Source organism: Pan paniscus, chromosome 19 (assembly GCF_029289425.2).
Source record: "Pan paniscus chromosome 19, NHGRI_mPanPan1-v2.0_pri, whole genome shotgun sequence".
Classification (NCBI taxonomy): Eukaryota; Metazoa; Chordata; class Mammalia; order Primates; family Hominidae; genus Pan; species Pan paniscus.
In genome coordinates this window covers 26,667,905-26,686,134 of record NC_073268.2, presented here as the reverse complement: position 1 = coordinate 26,686,134, position 18,230 = coordinate 26,667,905, and positions in this window count along the sequence as shown.

The window sequence follows — 18,230 nt, the reverse complement described above, 5'->3', positions numbered from 1 at the left end:
GCGAGTAGCTGGGACTACAGGCACCCGCCACCAAGCCCAGCTAATTTTTCGTATTTTTAGTAGAGACAGGGTTTCACCGTGTGAGCCAGGATGGTCTTGATCTCCTGACATCGTGATCCGCCCGCCTCGGCCTCCCAGAGTGCTGGGATTACAGGTGTGAGCCACCGCGCCTGGCCCTAACTCTCCAGTTTTATTTTATTATAGTTCGTCTGTTTCTCAGCTTCTCAAAATGTTATTTTCATTATGTCTGTTAAAGCAAATTTCATTCATAACCATTTAAGGCTCTCCATGAACTGTCCTTATCATTTTCCCAGACTTGTTTTTTCTTATCCTTTAACATATATTCTCCAGTCTTAACAAGCTAACCAGTTTAATGCTTGGCTCTTACAGCTTGCTCATTCCTTCTCTTCTCTACCATTGCTCAGGCATTATTGCTGGTATGACCTCCTCATCTTTTTCGGCAAACCGGGGCCCCTCCCTTCCTTCAACACTCACCTTTTCCAGAAAGTCCTCATTGACTAACTCCACCCAACTCTCTTTTCCCATCAGTTCACAAGTACTGGCTTTTGCTGATTTATTTGTACTTGTTCTGACTGTTACTCTGTAATTATGCTGTTGTTTTTGTTTTATTCTGGGTTTTTTTTGAGATGGAGTTTTGCTTTTGTTGCCCAGGCTGGAGTGCAATGGCACAATCTCGGCTCACTGCAACCTCCGCCTCCTGGGTTCAAGCGATTGTCCTGCCTCAGCCTCCTGAGTAGCTGGAATTACAGGCATGCACCACCATGTCTGGCTAATTTTTTGTATTTTTAGTAGAGATGGGGTTTCTCCATGTTGGTCAGGCTGATCTCAAACTCCCGACCTCAGGTGATCTGCCCGCTTCGGCCTCCCAAAGTGCTAGGATTACAGGCGTGAGCCACCGCGCCCGGCCTATAATTGTGTTTAAATTTATTTTATATGTGTATCTTTGCAAGATGTACTACTAGTAAGAGCTTGTTTCCTAATTCCTTTATTACTCTCAGTACTGGACCCTGCACAAAGTACATCTCAATTATTATTGAGCTGACTAACCAATTAACCAAGAGACAATATTTTACCCAGTCTGTAGCCTTTCCTGTATGTACAAGATGTGTGCCCCATAGAGAAACTACGTGAACCTAAGACTGGAGGCAACTTTCTTTTATAAAATCACAGAAAAGATTAAAAACAAAACACCAGGCTAGACACCATGCCTCACGCCTGTAATCCCAGCACTATGGGAGGCCAAGGTGGGCGGATCACCTGAGGTTGGGAGTTCAAGACCAGCCTGACCAACATGGAGAAACCCCATCTCTACTAAAAATACAAAATTAGCTGGGCGTGGTGTTGCATGCCTGTAATCCCAGCTACTCGGGAGGCTGAGGCAGGAGAATCGCTTGAACCCAGGAGGCAGAGGTTGCAGTGAGCCAAGATCACGCCATTGCATTCCAACCTGGGCAACAAGAGTGAAAGTCCATCTCAAACAAAAACAAAAACAAAACACTAGGGCCACAGACTTCATGGCAGCAGTAATTTTTGATCCTGCTGAGGAGAAAGAAGAGAACCTTACTTGGCCCCATCCTTGGTCCTATGATCCAAGAGATTCCAATGCGCACGTCAAGAATAAACCCACACTTAGAACTTGGGCTACAGGAATGGAAGGTAACACACAGTTCCCTTAAATATGACTGGATGACCACCTAACATATGCTCCATACAGGCTTCTCTGAAATAACAGAAATTAGAACACAAGGGCCCTTGGAAATTCATTTCCCTCCATGGTGCTTCAGAAGGAATGGGAAAGTCAGTAATGTCCCAAGATCCTTAGCCCTACTTTTAACAGGCTTCTAGGCTTCTCTGTTTACCACACCTTTGAAAATCTGCAAATGAAAAACCGATGGAAGTCCATATATATCAATAAAAAGTTAACAAAGATTTGGGAGACTGAGGCAGGAGGATGACTTGAGGCCAAGAGTTCAAGACCACTCTGGGCATCATAGTGAGACTCCCATCTCTACAAAAAAAGAAAAAAAAAATTGGCCGGGCGCGGTGGCTCACGCCTGTAATCCCAGCACTTTGGGAGGCCGAGGCAGGCATATCACGAGGTCAGGAGATCGAGACCATCCTGGCCAACACAGTGAAACCCCGTCTCTACTAAAAATACACACACACACACAAAAATTAGCTGGGCGTGGTGGCAGGTGCCTGTAGTCCCAGCTACTCGGGAGGCTGAGGCAGGAGAATGGTGTGAACCCGGGAGGCGGAGCTTGCAGTGAGCTGAGATCGCGCCACTGCACTCCAGCCTGTGCGACAGAGCAAGACTCCGTCTCAAAAAAAAAAAAATGTTTTTAATTAGCTGGGTGTGGTGGCCTATGCCTGTAGTCCTAGCTACTTGGGAGGCTAAAGTGGGAGGATTCCTTGAATCCAGGAGTTTGAGGCTGCAGTAAGCTATGACTGCATCACTGCAGTCCAGCCTGGGCAACAGAGTGAAATCCTGTCTCTGTTTGTTTTGGTTTGGTTTGTGTTTTTTTTTTTGAGACAAAGTTTTGCTCTTGTTGCCCAGGCTGGAGTACAGTGGCACAATCTTGGCTCACTGCAACCTCCGCCTCCCGGGGGTTCAAGCGATTTTCCTGCCTCAGCCTCCCAAGTAGCTGGGATTACAGGTGCCTGCCACCACGCCCAGCTAAGTTTTTGTATTTTTAGTAGAGAGGGGGTTTCACCATGTTGACCAGACTGGTCTCGAACTCCTAACCTCAGGTGATCCACCCGCCTCAACCTCCCAAAGTGCAGGGATTACAGGCATGAGCCACTGCGCCCGGCTGAAATCCTGTCTCTTAAAAAAAAAAAAAAAAAAAAGTTTAAGGAAAAAAAACAATCAGTCATTCTAGCCAGAGCCACTATTGTTTTCAGTTTTCAAGTACTAGCCTGACAAATATGAGGACACAAAAAGAAATAGTTTCAATATCATCACTGACTTTATGACCTAAAACAAGTCCTATCAATTCTCTGCCTCAGTTTCCCCATCTGTAAAGCAGATATGGGCATAATGCACGCTTATCTCAAAGAAAAGTATGATTTCTCCAGTGGTTTGAGAATTTCTTAAAAAGCCTATTATTGGGCCGGGCATGGTGGTTCATGCTTGTAATCCCAGCACTTTGGGAGGCCGAGGCAGGCAGATCACTTGAGGTCAGGAGTTCAAGACTAGCCTGGCGAACATGGTGAAACCCCGTTTCTACTAGAAATGCAAAAAAATTAGCCAGGTGTGGTGGCAGGTGCCTGTAATCACAGCTACTTGGGAGGCTGAGGCAGGATAATTGCTTGAACCCAGGAGGTGGAGTTTGCAGTGAGTCAAGATCACGCCATTGCACTCCAGCCTGGGTGACAAAACGAGACCCCGTCTCAAAAAAAACAAAAAAAAAGCCTATTATTTTCTTAATGTGAGAATGGTCTTTGTAGCAGGACTAGTAAAAAGTTGAAGTAAAATTATAGAGAGCAAATGTAAGTCATCGAAAGAAGTATTTCAGAGCAAAGATAATGTAAAGGAATTGGATTAGGGAGGCAAAATATTCAGGCAGGAAGGAGAGAAACCCCAGCTATGGAACACAGAAAGAGAAAGATGTGGAGCGTTTGAGACAACCATTACAAAACCACCAAGTTAGATCAAAACAAAGCATTACAGTTACTGTTTATCCTCTCTGACTTACAAATTATGGCCTTCAATGTCAATTTCAAGCATACAAATTATAACTCGAATTCCACTAATATGTGTCTTACCTGTGGAATATGATGAAGGGGTTCCAAAGGCCAGGAACACAAAAACTTGGAGAGCAATCCATGGAAAATGATGCCATGAGGTCCCAGCCTTGACTCTTCCGTAACTTAAAATGGATGTTGAAATGACAGTTGGAAATGTGAGTAGATGGAATGCTGCCTACCCATCCTGTGTTCTTCATGAAAGGAAAGTAGATTAATTTCACATGCTTTAAAATGTTTGCTATACTGATGGATAACTTAATTTGTCATAATAATATGTGAGCTATAGATTGGATAGATTGATGGATAGATACATAGTTTTATTTATGTGGGGATAGCAATATGACATTATGCACATAAAAATGTGGTCAAAGGAAGGTCCTATCTGGTCATAGTTTTATTTCTCTTGGTATCTTTCCATCAGGAAGTTGAAAAAGTCACACATTTCCACCTTTCTCACTTCCTTTCTAGCCCTCCTTTTTTTTTTTTTTTCAGTACTTCTGCTTCCCTTTTCACAACTACTTCTGCAGGTCTGTTTACCAATCCCAAGGGAGTGACAACTACAAGAGCAAACCTAACCCCTTTGTTGATGATCTTCAAACTGAGATGACCTGTTTGGCTGTGACCTGTTTGGTTGTAAAGGGTTAGCCACCAGGGCTTTGCAGAATATAAGTTAGGGAGCCAACTTACATGATAGGGTGAAGCCAATACCCTCTGCTGCAAAGAGTGCATATGTCTATGTCTGATGCGTGGGCCTCTGGAATGCTACTATAACATTTCTCCTGAAATCCCAAGTCTTTTTTTTTTCTTTTTTTGAGATGGAGTCTCTCTCTGTCGCAGTGGTGCGATCTTGGCTCGCTGCAACCTCCACCTCCCGGGTTCCAGCAATTCTCCTGCCACAGCCTCCCGAGTTGCTGGGACTACAGGCGCATGCCACCATGCCCGGCTTTTTTTTTATTATTAGTAGAGATGGGGTTTCACCATGTTGTGCAGGCTGATCTCAAATTCCTGACCTCAGGTGATCCACCCGCCTCGGCCTCCCGAACTGCTGGGATTACAAGTGTGAGCCACCGCGCCCGGCGAAATCCCAAGTTTTTAAAGGTTACAGTGCTCTGGAGCTGGCATGCTGGAATTGAGTTTGCAATGATGTTTGCCTTGACGTCAAATCCAAAAAAATCAGTGCGAGCTCAGGTTGAACCAGACCAGTGGGGTAGCCAAGAGGATTAGAAGTCGCAGCTTGGCAAGTCAGGGGGCCTCAGTTTCTCCACCCTTGGCTCTATTTCTGTTTGCTTCTTAAATCCTTGACAAGAAGAATTGACATCAGAATAGTCCTCACCCAATGTGCTATCCAAGGCCTAGCAAAGAGAATAAGCTTAACCCAGGTTAAGAGTTGGGTGAAGAGAAGAGACCCAAGACATTAAGGCCTACTAATCTGGCAGAATCACATCTCATGGGGTGTGATTTTATGAGAGCAATTTGCCTTGGAGTCTTAGACACATAAATAACTAAGGATAAGAATCTTCTGCTGCCAGCCTCCCTACAGTTTGAGAGAGCAATTTGCCTTGGAGTCTTAGCCACATAAATAACTAAGGATAAGAATCTTCTGCTGCCAGCCTTCCTACAGTTTGCATAGGAGTCAAGATTAATAAATACTTAAAAAGTGTAAGGGGAGCTAAAAATTGGCTTGTGACCTGCTTATTCATAGGACTGAACCAAAAGTCATAGTGTCCCCAGTAAACAAATAATGCTAGAGCTAAAGAGAAACCATAAGGTAAGCATCTAAGATCCTTTCATTTTCAGATATACATGCTTTAGAAAAATTGTCTTGGCATGGAGACTAGCCTTTGGGATCTAGCGCCTTTAAAAAAAAATCTGATGGTAACATCTCTATTTTGGTAAATTGATTCAAGAAAAAGGCAAAGAGACAAAAAGCAATTCAAACTGCTCATACTCTTTAGCCCTGGGAAGCCTGCACCGGCAGGTTCCTGGATATGGTCTATTTTAGTTCAAAGTGCAATCACACTGTATAAAATATAAAGTCACTAAGAATGAGGCATAGCACAAATACCCTAGGGACCTGACATCAGGAATTAGGGCAGGTCACAAAAGAAAAAGAACAAAACTCAGAGCTTCACTCTTGTTGCCCAGGCTGGAGTGCAATGGTGCAATCTCGGCTCACTGCAAACTCTGCCTCCTGGGTTCAAGCGATTCTCCTGCCTCAGCCTCCCAAGTAGCTGAGATTACAGGCATGCGCCACCACGCCTGGCTAATTTTGTATTTTTAGTAGAGACGAGGTTTCTCCATGTTGGTCAGACTGGTCTCGAACTCCCATCCTCAGGTGATCCGCGCCCCCTCGGCCTCCCAAAGTGCAGAGATTATAGGCTTGAGCCACTGTGCCTGGCCAAGACAAAATTCTTTAGGCAAAAAGGCACAGTTTAAACCATTCAAGAGAGATTTATATTCCTGTTGCCCCAAACCTACATTAGCTGTTAAGTGGAGGCCACAGTTTTAGCAACTCTACATCAGGAAACCCTGAACTCTTGTTGTGCCCTATCCCAATGTGTCTCAGTGCCAAGAGATGCCAAACGATGTCATCTTTGTTTAGCTCTATGTACTTTTGCTAAAGTGATTCATTACTGTCTTATCTCAATGTAAGAGGATATCGGTAGATGCAGGAGAGGGTGACAGAATCAAAGGAGTGGAGGAGGTGGAAGAAGAGAAAAAGGCGTCACTATTTTACAGAAAAAGTGCCATTATTGGTGTCTGACAAGGTAAATCGTTTTCTTTAGTTTATAAGCCCTACCTCCTTTTATTTTTTCCAGAAATTAGAACACTAGTTCTATCCAGGTTTGGTTCAGACTTGAATTGCACAAGTTGCAGTTCTTAGAGCTGATACCAGGGTCCCATTCTGTCACCCAGGCTGGAGTGTGGTGATGTGATCTCAGCTCACTGCAACATCTGCCTCCCAGGCTCAATGATCCTTTACCTCAGCTTCCCAGGTAGCTGGGACTACAGGCATGCACCACTAGGTCCGTCTAGTTTGTGTGGAGTTTTTTGGTAGAGATGGGATTTCACCACATTGCCCAGGCTGATCTCAAACTCCTGGTTTGAGCGATCCTCCCGCCTCCCCAAAGTACTGGGATTATAGATGTGAGCCACTGTGTCTGCCCTAAAATGGTAAAATCTTTAAGGCCCTTGTTTTCCCTAATTTTTCCTCCCCTTCATGGTAAAGAAGTCCAGTGTGCTATGTTACTAACGCTAGGATTCATAACTTACATTTTAAGGATAGCCAAAGTAAGTTGAAAATTACTTCCTATTGTTTCATTCTTTATAATTGTTTTAGGGGGCTTCAAATACAAGGGGTCAAAAACTGACGTAGGACAAAGATAGATGCAGTCATTGCCCAGAGTTAACTGCAAAGCAATGACTAAAAGCTATGATGAGAAGAATTTCTGACTCCCAGGCCTCTCTTCTTTCTGAATATTCTAGCAGTCCTAGATAACTGTCAGAGGACAAGTGTTGAAATGTGTTGACAAGTGTTGACAAGGAGGACCACACATACCCTAGATTTTCCAGGACAGTCCTGATGGCAAATATTCTCCACTGTCATCAGAACCCATGTAAATAAATGTCCTAGAAATTCCAATATTCTAGCATTTTGGGTTAAAGAAAATGGAAGAAGAACTGCATGCCTGGGAGTCAAGGCAAAAAGGGCACATGATAGTTGGTGTCAAGGCCAGGTAACAGGAAGGAGACAGAAAGATCTGATTGCTAGAATAACCACGCAGATCAAATGAGGGTAATAGAATCTTGTGCAGCACAGCATCATGATGGTAAAAAAAATGCTCTTTCCATGAGTGCTTAAAGCAGACTCAGAGAAAAGTTGCTGTTTTCAACCCACCTCTGGAGTACTAGTACTCCAGCCTCCATTAGTCAGGCTTTCACCCTGGAGATCTGACATAGTATGACAAGTCCTACAAAGCCAAACAATGAGGTCGTCCTTTGTAGGTTACTTCATTGTGGGTGATAACTTCATCAGGAAAAAAATATGTTCATTCAGCATTTTTCAAGTCCTCAAACTGCTTTATGAAATCAAGTCTGTTCATTCCTCTCTAGGAAGAGCAAACCTAGCAAGAGAAACAAGTTCTCTAGGTTTATACATCTATATGGTTAATCCTAGGCTCTTAGCCCCTACTTAAACAAATCCTAACCCTAGAGATCTAAATGAAATAGTCTCTTTATTTAGTACGATTAATCTATTACCACTCTGAATAATTGGAAATATATTTAAATGCTTTTCATAGTGTGAGAGACAGAATGGAAATCCATGGAGCAGAAGAAAGGCTCAGTTCTTCTCCTTTTACCATGATCATGATAACTTTATAATTCCATGTAGTAAACCCTAAGGGCACGTTCTCATCAGCCAGGTTAGAGCCCCTTGTTCTACAGAGTAATGAAGGAGTTAGACCAAGTATCTTTCCCCAGTAATAGGGTGGCCAGATAAAAAAACAGGACACCTAGTTAAATTAGAATTGCAGATAAAATGAATAGTTTTTTAGTGTAAATAGTCTCAACTATTTCATGGGACATGCTTAGACACATGCTTAGACTAAAAATATGCAATAGTTTGCCGGGCGCAGTGGCTCACGCCTGTAATCCCAGCACTCTGAGAGGCCGAGGCGGGCGGATCACGAGGTCAAGGAGATGGAGGCCATCCTGGCTAACACGGTGAAACCCCGTCTCTACTAAAAATACAAAAAATTAGCCGGGCGTGGTGGCGGGTGCCTGTAGTCCCAGCTACTCGGGAGGCTGAGGCAGGAGAATGGCGTGAACCCGGGAGGCAGAGCTTGCAGTGAGCCGAGGTTGCGCCATTGCACTCCAGCCTGGGCAACAGAGTGAGACTCTGTCTCAGAAAAAAAAAAAAAAAAAAAAAGCGATAGTTACAAGTTAGGTTACTAAATACTAAAAACTATTCATTGTTTATCTGAAATTCAATTATTATTATTATTTTTTGAGACAGAGTTTCACTCTTGTTGCCCAGGCTGGAGTGCAATGGCGTGATCTCAGCTCACCGCAACCTCCACCTCCGCCTCCCGGGTTCAAGTGATTCTTCTGCCTCAGCCTCCCGAGTAGCTGGGATTACAGGCATGCGCCATCACGCCTGGCTAATTTTGTATTTTTAGTAGAGACAGGGCTTCTCCACGTTGGTCAAGCTGGTCTCGAACTCCCGACCTCCAGTGATCCACCCGCCTCGGCCTCCTAAAGTGCTGGGTTGTTTTTTTGTTTTGTTTTGTTTTTTGTATTTTTTAGTGGAGACGGGGTTTCACCATGTTAGCCAGGATGGTCTCGATCTCCTGACCTTGTGATCCGCCCACCTCGGCTTCCCAAAGTGCTGAGATTACAAGTTTTCTTTTTTCTTTCTTTCTTTTTTTTTTTTTTTGAGATAAGGTCTCACTCTGTGGTCCAGACTGGAGTGCAGTGGCGATTACAGCTCACTGAAGCCTTGGTCTCCTGGACTCAGGTGATCCTTCCACCTCAGCCTCCCAAATAGCTGGTACTACAGGGATGCACCACAACATTTGGCTAATTTTTTTTTTTTTTTTTTTTTGAGACAGAGTCTCGCTCAGCTGCCCAGGCTGGAGCGCAATGGCGCAATCTCGGCTCACTGCAACCACCCTCTCCCGGATTCAAGCAATTCTCCCGTCTCAGCCTCCCGAGTAGCTGGGATTAGAGGCACCCATCATCATGCCCAGCTAATTTTTGTATTTTAGTAGAGACAGGGTTCCACCATGTTGGCCAGCCTGGTCTTGAACTCCTGACCTCAGGTGATCCACCTGCCTCAGCCTCCCTAAATGCTAGGATTACAGCTGTGAGCCACCACGCCCAGCCTTTTGGCTAATTTTTGTATCTTCTCTTTTTTAGAGAAGGGACTTTGCCATGTTGGCCAGACTCGTCTCAAACTCTGGGCTCAAATGATCTGCCTAACTCGGCCTCTCAAAGTGCTGGAATTACAAGTGTAAGCCACTGAGCCTGGTCCGAAATTCAAATGCAATTGGGCATGCTGTATTTTTATTTGCTAAATATAGTAACCCTACCAGTACTATGCTTTCAGATTTTTTTTTTTTTGAGATGGAGTTTTGCTCTTGTTTCCCAGGCTGGATTGCAACGGCATGATCTCGGCTCACTGCAACCTCCACCTCCTGGGTTCAAGTGACTCTCCTGCCTCAGCCTCCTAAGTAGCTGAGAGTACAGGCGCCTGCCACCACGCCCAGCTATTTTTTTTTTTTTTTTTTTTTGAGACAGCGTCTCACTCTTGTCACCCAGGCTGGAGTGCAGTGGTGCGATCTCGGCTCACTGCAACCTCCACCTCCCAGGTTCAAGCGATTCTCCTGCCTCAGCCTCCCGAGTAGCTGGGATTACAGGCGTCTGTCACCACGCCTGGCGAATTTTTGTATTTTTAGTAGAGACGGGGTTTCACCATATTGGCCAGGCTGGTCTTGAACTCCTGACCTCAGGCAATCCACCCACCTCAGCCTCCCAAAGTGCTGGGATTACAGGCGTGAGCCACTGCGCCCGGCTTTTTTTTTGTATTTTTAGTAGAGACGGGGTTTCACCATGTTGTCCAGGCTGGTCACGAACTCCTAACCTCAGGTGATCCACCCACCTCAGCCTCCCAAAGTGCTGAGATTACAGGCGTGAGCTACCTTCGCCCGGCCTGCTTTCAGGGTTTTGTTTTGTTTTGTTTTGTTTTGTTTTTTTGGAGATGGAGTCTCGCTCTGTCGCCCAGGCTGGAGTGGAGTGGCGCAATCTTGGCTCACCGAAAGCTCCGCCTCCTGGGTTCCCGCCATTCTCCCGCCTCAGCCTCCCGAGTAGTTGGGACTGCAGGTACCGGCCACCACTCGCAGCTAATTTTGTGGGGTTTTTTTCTTTTTTGTATTTTTAGTAGAGATGCGGTTTCACTATGTTAGCCAGGATGGTCTCAATCTCCTGACCTCGTGATCTGCCCAGGTCGGCCTCCCAAAGTGCTGGGATTACAGGCGTAAGCCACCGCACCAGGCCCATATCTGGCTAGTTTTTGTATTTTTAGTAGAGATGGGGTTTCACCATGTTGTCTAGGCTGGTCTCAAACTCCTAACCTCAGGTGATCCACCCGCCTTGGCCTCCCAAAGTGCTGGGATTACAGGCATGAGCCGTCACACCCGGGGTAAATAGGGATTTTAAAATAGCTTTGTGTGCTGGCAAATATCTTTTTCTGGAGAGTGGAATGACATTCTGTCATGTTTAATTTTTTAGGCTATGAGACTGCTAAAAGGGTTATCTAACTCTCTTCTCCTTTTCTTATTCCCTAGGGTATTCACTTTAGTGGAAAACAGCATAGGTTAATATCAACTGGCTCCATAAAAATCAACTTGTCCCTTTAAATATATCAAATACTTTAAATAGTTTTTCCAATATTAAATATCCATGTTCAGAATATGGTGGTGATTATGCTGCATTTAATAAGAGAAATTACTTTGAGAGTGATGTTGGCAAGATTATGTCAAGTAGCAGCCAAGGGCTGATATACCACACTGTCAAACCAATGACTTTTTTTCTTTCTTTCTTTTGCCACTGTTACTATATTAATATACTTTTAGTATTTCCACTCACCTGAAAATGATGCATGCAGATATTATAAACCTGATTCTGCCACTCCTGCAAATATCAAAGCTTAAACATTTTAATGGGGAGGAAAAAAAACACTGTGAAGAATAAATATTCATAGGATTTTAATCCAGAAGTATCCCAACAGGCGCAGTGGCTCATGCCTGTAATCCCAGCACTTTGGGAGGCCGAGGCAGGCAGATCACCTGAGGTCAGGAGTTTGAGACCAGCCTGGCCAACATAGTGAAACCCCCGCCTCTACTAAAAATATGAAAATTAGCTAGGCATTGGCCGGACACGGTGGCTCATGCCTGTAATTCCAGCACTTTGGGAGGCCGAAGCGGGCACATCACGAGGTCAGGAGGTGGAGACCATCCTGGCTAACACAGTGAAACCCCGCCTCTACTAAAAATACAAAAATTAGCCTGGCGTGGTGGCAGGCACCTGTAATCCCAGCTACTTGGGAGGCTGAGGCAAGAGAATGACAAACCTGGAAGGTGGAGTTTGCAGTGAGCTGAGATCGTGCCACTGCACTCCAGCCTGGGTGACAGAGCAAGACACCGTCTCAAAAAAAAAAAAAAATTAGCCGGACGTGGTGGCAGGTGCCTATAATCTCAGCTACTGGGGAGGCTGAGGCAGGAGAATCTCTTGAACCCAGGAGGTAGAGGTTGCAGTGAGCCAAGATTGCGCCACAGCACTCTATCCTGGGTGACGGAGTGAAACTCCGTCTCAAAAAAAAAAAAAAGTATCCCAGCCAGGTGCAGTGGCTTGTGCTTGTAATCCCAGCACTTTGGGAGGCCAACGCGGGCGGATCATGAGGTCAGGAGTTCAAGACCAGCCTGACCAACATGGTGAAACCCTGTCTCTACTAAAAATACAAAAATTAGCCGGGCATGGTGGCACGTGCCTATAATCCCGGCTACTCAGGAGGCTGAGGCTGAGGCAGGAGAATGGCTTGAAACTGCAAGGCAGAGGTTGCAGTGAGCCGAGATTGCACTGAGCCGAGATTGCACCATTGCACTGCACTCCAGCCTGAGCGACAGAGCGAGACTCTGTCTCAAAAAAAAGGTATCCCAACAGAGTTTCACATTTTACCATAACCCACAGGAGAGAAATCTTTTCCATAATCATTAATAATTTAGTTCTTTAGAAAAATCATTTCCTCTTCATGTGATTTTTCTTGTTTTAGACGTGGTCTCATGATGTTGGCCAGGCTGGCCTCAAACTCCTGGACTCAAGTGATCCTCCTGCCTCAGCCTCCTGAGTAGTTGGGACTACAGGGATGTGCCATGACTTGTTTATCAAGCAGTTATTGAGTACCTAGTGTGTGCCACTCAGTGGCTTGTAAGTGGCAGAGCCAGTGGCAGAAGCCAGGTTACCTTGACTCAGAACAGGCACTCTTTCCTAATACTTGGTCTTCCCATGATCTCTTTCTGGAACTCCCAGGGCTGATGTAATATAACCCAAAGAATAAACTGGAATAAGACAAAGAGAAATAAAGCTTGAGTTTCCATTTAGCTCTTCCCTGACAGGTGGTACATAACTTAGCCCATTCAAGAGCAGATGAGTTTCCATCACCTGTTTTGTTTAAATATTAAGAACTATTAAAAGACATTATTTTCCCTTGATGGTTATCAGAATCTTCTGGCTTTCCAACAGTGCCACCCAAATCCTTTATCTGTCTAGAACCCCTTGCTGTTTCAGTTTCTTCATCTGTAAAATTAGGTAATGGATTAGATCATCCTCAAAGTTCTTTCTAGCTCTTAAATTATTTTATTCTACTAATTTTCTGTGGAAAAAAATTATTATGCTCAGATCCATCAGCTTTGGCTAATGAGGGCTGCACTCCACAGTTTGAAAAGTTTAGGAAATTCCCGGCCTGGTGTGGTGGCTCATGCTTGTAATCCCCGTACTTCCAGAGGGCAAGGCAGGCAGATTACTTTTGCCCCCAAGTTTGAGACCAGCCTGGGCAACGTGGCAAGACCCTGTTTCTAATAAAAAGGTAAAAATGGCATATCATCCATGGCCTTTTTACTTTTCCAACACAGCCTGGGAAATTATTAATAACAATAAAATCTCTACAGAGTACTCTTTCCTAATTACTTTGAATATTTTCCTTTCTCACAATGTCATTGAGACACAAGAAGGTATTATTCATCCACCAAAAATGAGAAACCGGACATACAGATAGGTCGTGCACTTTTTTTTTTAAATGGAGTGTTCCTCTGTCACCTAGGCTGCAGTACAATGGCGCGAATGTCCATTCACTGCAACCTCTGCCTCCTGGGTTCAAGCGATTCTCCTGCCTCAGTCTCCTGAGTAGCTGGGACTACAGGCGCATGCCACCACACCGGCTAATTTTTTGTATTTTTAGTATAGACGGGGTTTCACATGTTGGCCAGGCTGGTCTCAAACTCCTGACCTCGTGATCCGCCCACCTCGGCCTCCCAAAGTGCTGCGGTTACAGGTGTGAGCCACCACGCCCCGCCTAGGTCGTGCACTTCTAAAACTCACAGTAAGTGGGAGTAGATCTAAAATGAGAAAGTGGATCTCTCTGCTGACTGGGTCTCTTGTCCAGGCTTTTTATCCACAGTAAGCTTTCTGGTTAATGTAGAGAATGTGGAATGCTCATTAATTGCTCTTGGAAAATGAACCTGTCTCTTCCTCCCTTCCTACTTCAAAAAAAAAAACACACACAAAAACACAGAAAAACAATAATACCCTCACTTTACTAAATGAGCAAGGGGAAAAAAAATGAATCTGGCCAGGTGCGGTGGCTCATGCCTGTAATCCCAGTACTTTGGAGGCTGAGGCAGGCGGATCACTTGAGGTCAGGGGTTCAAGACAAGCCTGGCCAACATGGTGAAACCCTGTCTCTACTAAAAATGCAAAAATTAGCTGGGCGTGGTGGCACACACCTGTAATCCCAGCTATTCGGGAGGCTGAGGCAGGAGACTGACTTGAACTTGGGAGGCAGAGGCTGCAGTGATCCGAGATTGCACCACTGCACTCCAGCCTGGGCAACAGAGCGAGACCGTTTCAAAAAAGAAAAGAAAAGAAAAGAAAAGAAAAGAAAATCCACAGTAGGCGCCATCTGGAATGGCTCAGGTGATAGCCAGTCACCTGGAGCAGAGAAAAAGCTGTGGTCACTAGTAATTTCAGTATTTCAGTGATATTTCCCACCACCAGCTGTCATCACAATTTCCAGAAAAGCTGCCAAGAAAAAGCAGGAATTCGCATTTCACACAACCCTAAACACACACACACACACACACACACACACACACACACACACACACACACAATGGATCTTCCTGACTGCTCTTTGCCCTCATATCTTCCTTCCCTCAAGCATTCCAGATAAACAGGTAAGGTACTTGACTCACCTGCAGCTGAATAACTCAGTACTCTTGAAGGCGCCTCCCTTCTGCCGGCAATCCTTACTCAGTTATTCTTTCCTTCCCTAATCTGGATTGTTTCCTTGAAACCAAAAACCCCAGTAATAGGTGCCTTATCCCTACTTCTCCTTTTTCCTTTCTCCTCTTGCCATCCCTCATTCCAAACAATACACTCAGGTCTGTAGCGATCCAGGCTCTTATCACACTTAGGAGGTAACTGGCCATTGAAGTGCTTATCTTTATTTTTACAATATGTGACATGTTTATGTTCTATTCCAATCCAGCACAGTGTCTGCCCCATTGTTGGGACTCAGCAAATGTTTGTTGAATAGAACTTGCCTAAATTGGCCTCAGGCATCTCCTAAATTTCACAGTATGCTGAGTTCCAGGGAAAACTAGACCGACTAAGCCAACTGCTCCCTTCCTGTCTGGGAGGACCCACCCACAGAGCAGAAAGGGGAAGCTGCACCTCTGCAGACAGAGAGGGTTTGACTGATGTCCCTCCTCCGCCTGTGATCCCACCCCATTCTCCTTCCTCTGTCACAGGCTAAGGCAGTCCTGGAACCCCTCCCCCCCACCCCAACCCCCCAGAATGATCCAGGCCATTTTATGTGGCAGAGCTGCTAATAGAACAGGCTGTGTATTAGATAGGGTTCAGGGTAGAGATCAGAGCCTGAATTTTATTGTAGGGATCACTAAGAAAGTTAGATTAGTTTGTGTTGGTTTTTTTTTTTTTTTTTTTTTTGAGGCGGAATCTCGCTCTGTCCCCAGGCTGGAGTGCAGTGGCGCGATCTCAGCTCACTGCAACCTCCACCTCCCAGGTTCAAGTGATTCTCCTGCCTCAGCCTCCCAAATAGCTGAGACTACAGGTGTGTGCCACCACACCTGGCTAATTTTTGTATTTTTAGTAGAGGCGGGGTTTCACCATGTTGCCCAGGCTGGTCTTGAACTCCTGACCTCAGGTGATCCGCCTGCCTCAGCCTCCCAAAGTGTTGGGATAACAGGCATGAGCTACTGTGCCTGGCGTTAGATTAGAATTTGATATGAACCTAAGTAGACTAGTCTGAGACGTGTCTGTAGGGATTGAGAGTGTGAAGCTCTAGAGACCTAATGTCTAGGTTCAAATAGTGTCGGTGCAACTTTTTAACCATTCGTTACACATTTAACCATAAGTTACACAAGTTACTTAACTGCCCTATACCTCAGTTTCTTCACTCGTGAAATAGGGATAATAGGCCGGACGCGGTGGCTCACACCTGTAATCCTAACACTTTGGGAGGCCAAGGTGGGTGGATCACCTGAGGTCAGGAGTTCAAGACCAGCCCGGCCAACATGGTGAAACCCCGTCTCTACTAAAAATACAAAAATTATCTGGGCATGATCGGGGTGTGGGGGCGCCTGTAATCGCAGCTACTTAACAGGCTGAGGCAGGAGAATAGCATGACCCTGGGAGGCGGAGGTTGCAGTGAGCCAAGATCACGCCATTACACTCCAGCCTGGGCCACAAGAGCGAAACTCCGTCTCAAAAAAAAGAAAAAGAAATAGGGATAATAACAGTACCTGTATCACAAGATTGTCCAAAGGATTAAATGAGTTAAAACATGTTAGTGCTAGGGCTGGGTATTGTGACTCACACCTACAATCCCAGCGATTTGGGAGGCTGAGGCAGGAGGTTTCCTTGAGGCCAGGAGTTCCAGACCAGTCTGGGCAACATGGTGAGACCCTGTATCCACAAAAAATTTTGACAAAATTAACTGGTCATGGTGGCATGGGTCTGTAGTCCCAGCTACTCAGGGGGTTGAAGTGGGAGGATTCCCTGGGCCCAGGTGGTCAAGGCTGCAGTGAGCCATGATCGCACCACTAGACGTCAGCCTGGATGACAAAGTAAGACTTTGTTGGCTGGGCACGGTGGCTCACACCTGTAATGCCAGTACTTTGGGAGGCCAAGGAGGGCAGATCACGAGGTCAGGAGATCGAGACCATCCTGGCTAACACAGTGGAACCCCATCTCTACTAAAAGTACAAAAAATTAGCCAGGCGTGGTGGCAGGAGCTTGTAGTCCCAGCTTCTTAGGAGGCTGAGGCTGGAGAATGGCGTGAACCTGGGAGGCGGAGCTTGCAGTGAGCTGGGATGGCGCCACTGCACTCCAGCCTGGGCAACAGAGCGAGACTCCGTCTCAACAACAACAACAACAACAACAACAACAACAACAACAACAAAAGGCTTTGTCTCAAAAATAAAAAAAATACACTAAAAATAATTTAATTTAAAAATAAGGATAAAACCATGTTAGTGCTCAATATTATTACTAAGGAGAATAGCTCTTGAATAGCAGCAAGTTTACTATGTTGAGGTTTGTATTTCTTTTCTTTTCTTTTTTTTAGAGACAGAGTCTCACTCTGTCGCCCAGGCTGGAGTGCAGTGGCAGGGTCTCGGCTCACTGCAAACTCCGCCTCCCAGATTCAACTGATTCTCCTGCCTCAGCCTCCCAAGTAGCTGGGATTACAGGCTCCTCCCCCTACCATGCCCAGCTAATTTTTTATTTTTAGTAGAGATGGGGTTTCACCATGTTGGCCGGGCTGGTCTCAAACTCCTGACCTAAGGTGATCCACCCACCTTGGCCTCCCAAAGTGCTGGGATTACAGGCGTGAGTCACCGCGCCCAGCCCCTTATTTTATTTTTTGAGATGCAGTCTTGCTCTATCACCCAGGCTGGAGTGCAGTGGCGTGATCTTGGCTCACTGCAACCTCTGCCCCTCGGGTTCAAGCAATTCTCCTGCCTCTGCCTCCTGAGTAGCTGGGATTACAGGCACACACCACCATGCCCAGCTACTTTTTTTGTATTTTTAGTAGAGATGGGGTTTCACCATGTTGGCCAGGATGGTCTCTATCTATTGACCTTGGGATCAGCCCGCCTCGGTGTCCCAAAGTGCTGAAATTACAGACGTGAGCCACCATGCCCAGCTCTTTTTTTTTTTTTTTTTTTTTCCGAGATGGACTCTTGCTCTGTCGCCCAGGCTGAAGTGCAGTGGTGTGATCTTGGCTCACTGCAACCTCCACCTCTGGGGTTGAAGCGATTCTCCTGCCTCAGCCTTCCCGAGTAGCTGGGATTACAGGCACCTGCCACCACGCCTAGCTAATTTTTGTATTTTTTCAGTGGAGACAGGGTTTTGCCATGTTGGCCAGGCTGGTCTTGAACTCCTGACTTCAGGTGATCCACCCACCTTGGCCTCCCAAAGTGCTGGGATTACAAGTGTGAGCCACCACACCTGGCCTAATTTTTGTGTTTTTAGTAGAGATGTGGTTTCCCCATGTTGGCCAGGCTGGTCTTGAACTCCGGACCTCAGGTGATGCACCCGCCTCGGCCTCTCAAAGTAGTGGGATTACAGACGTAAACCACTGTACCTGGCTGAGGTTTGTA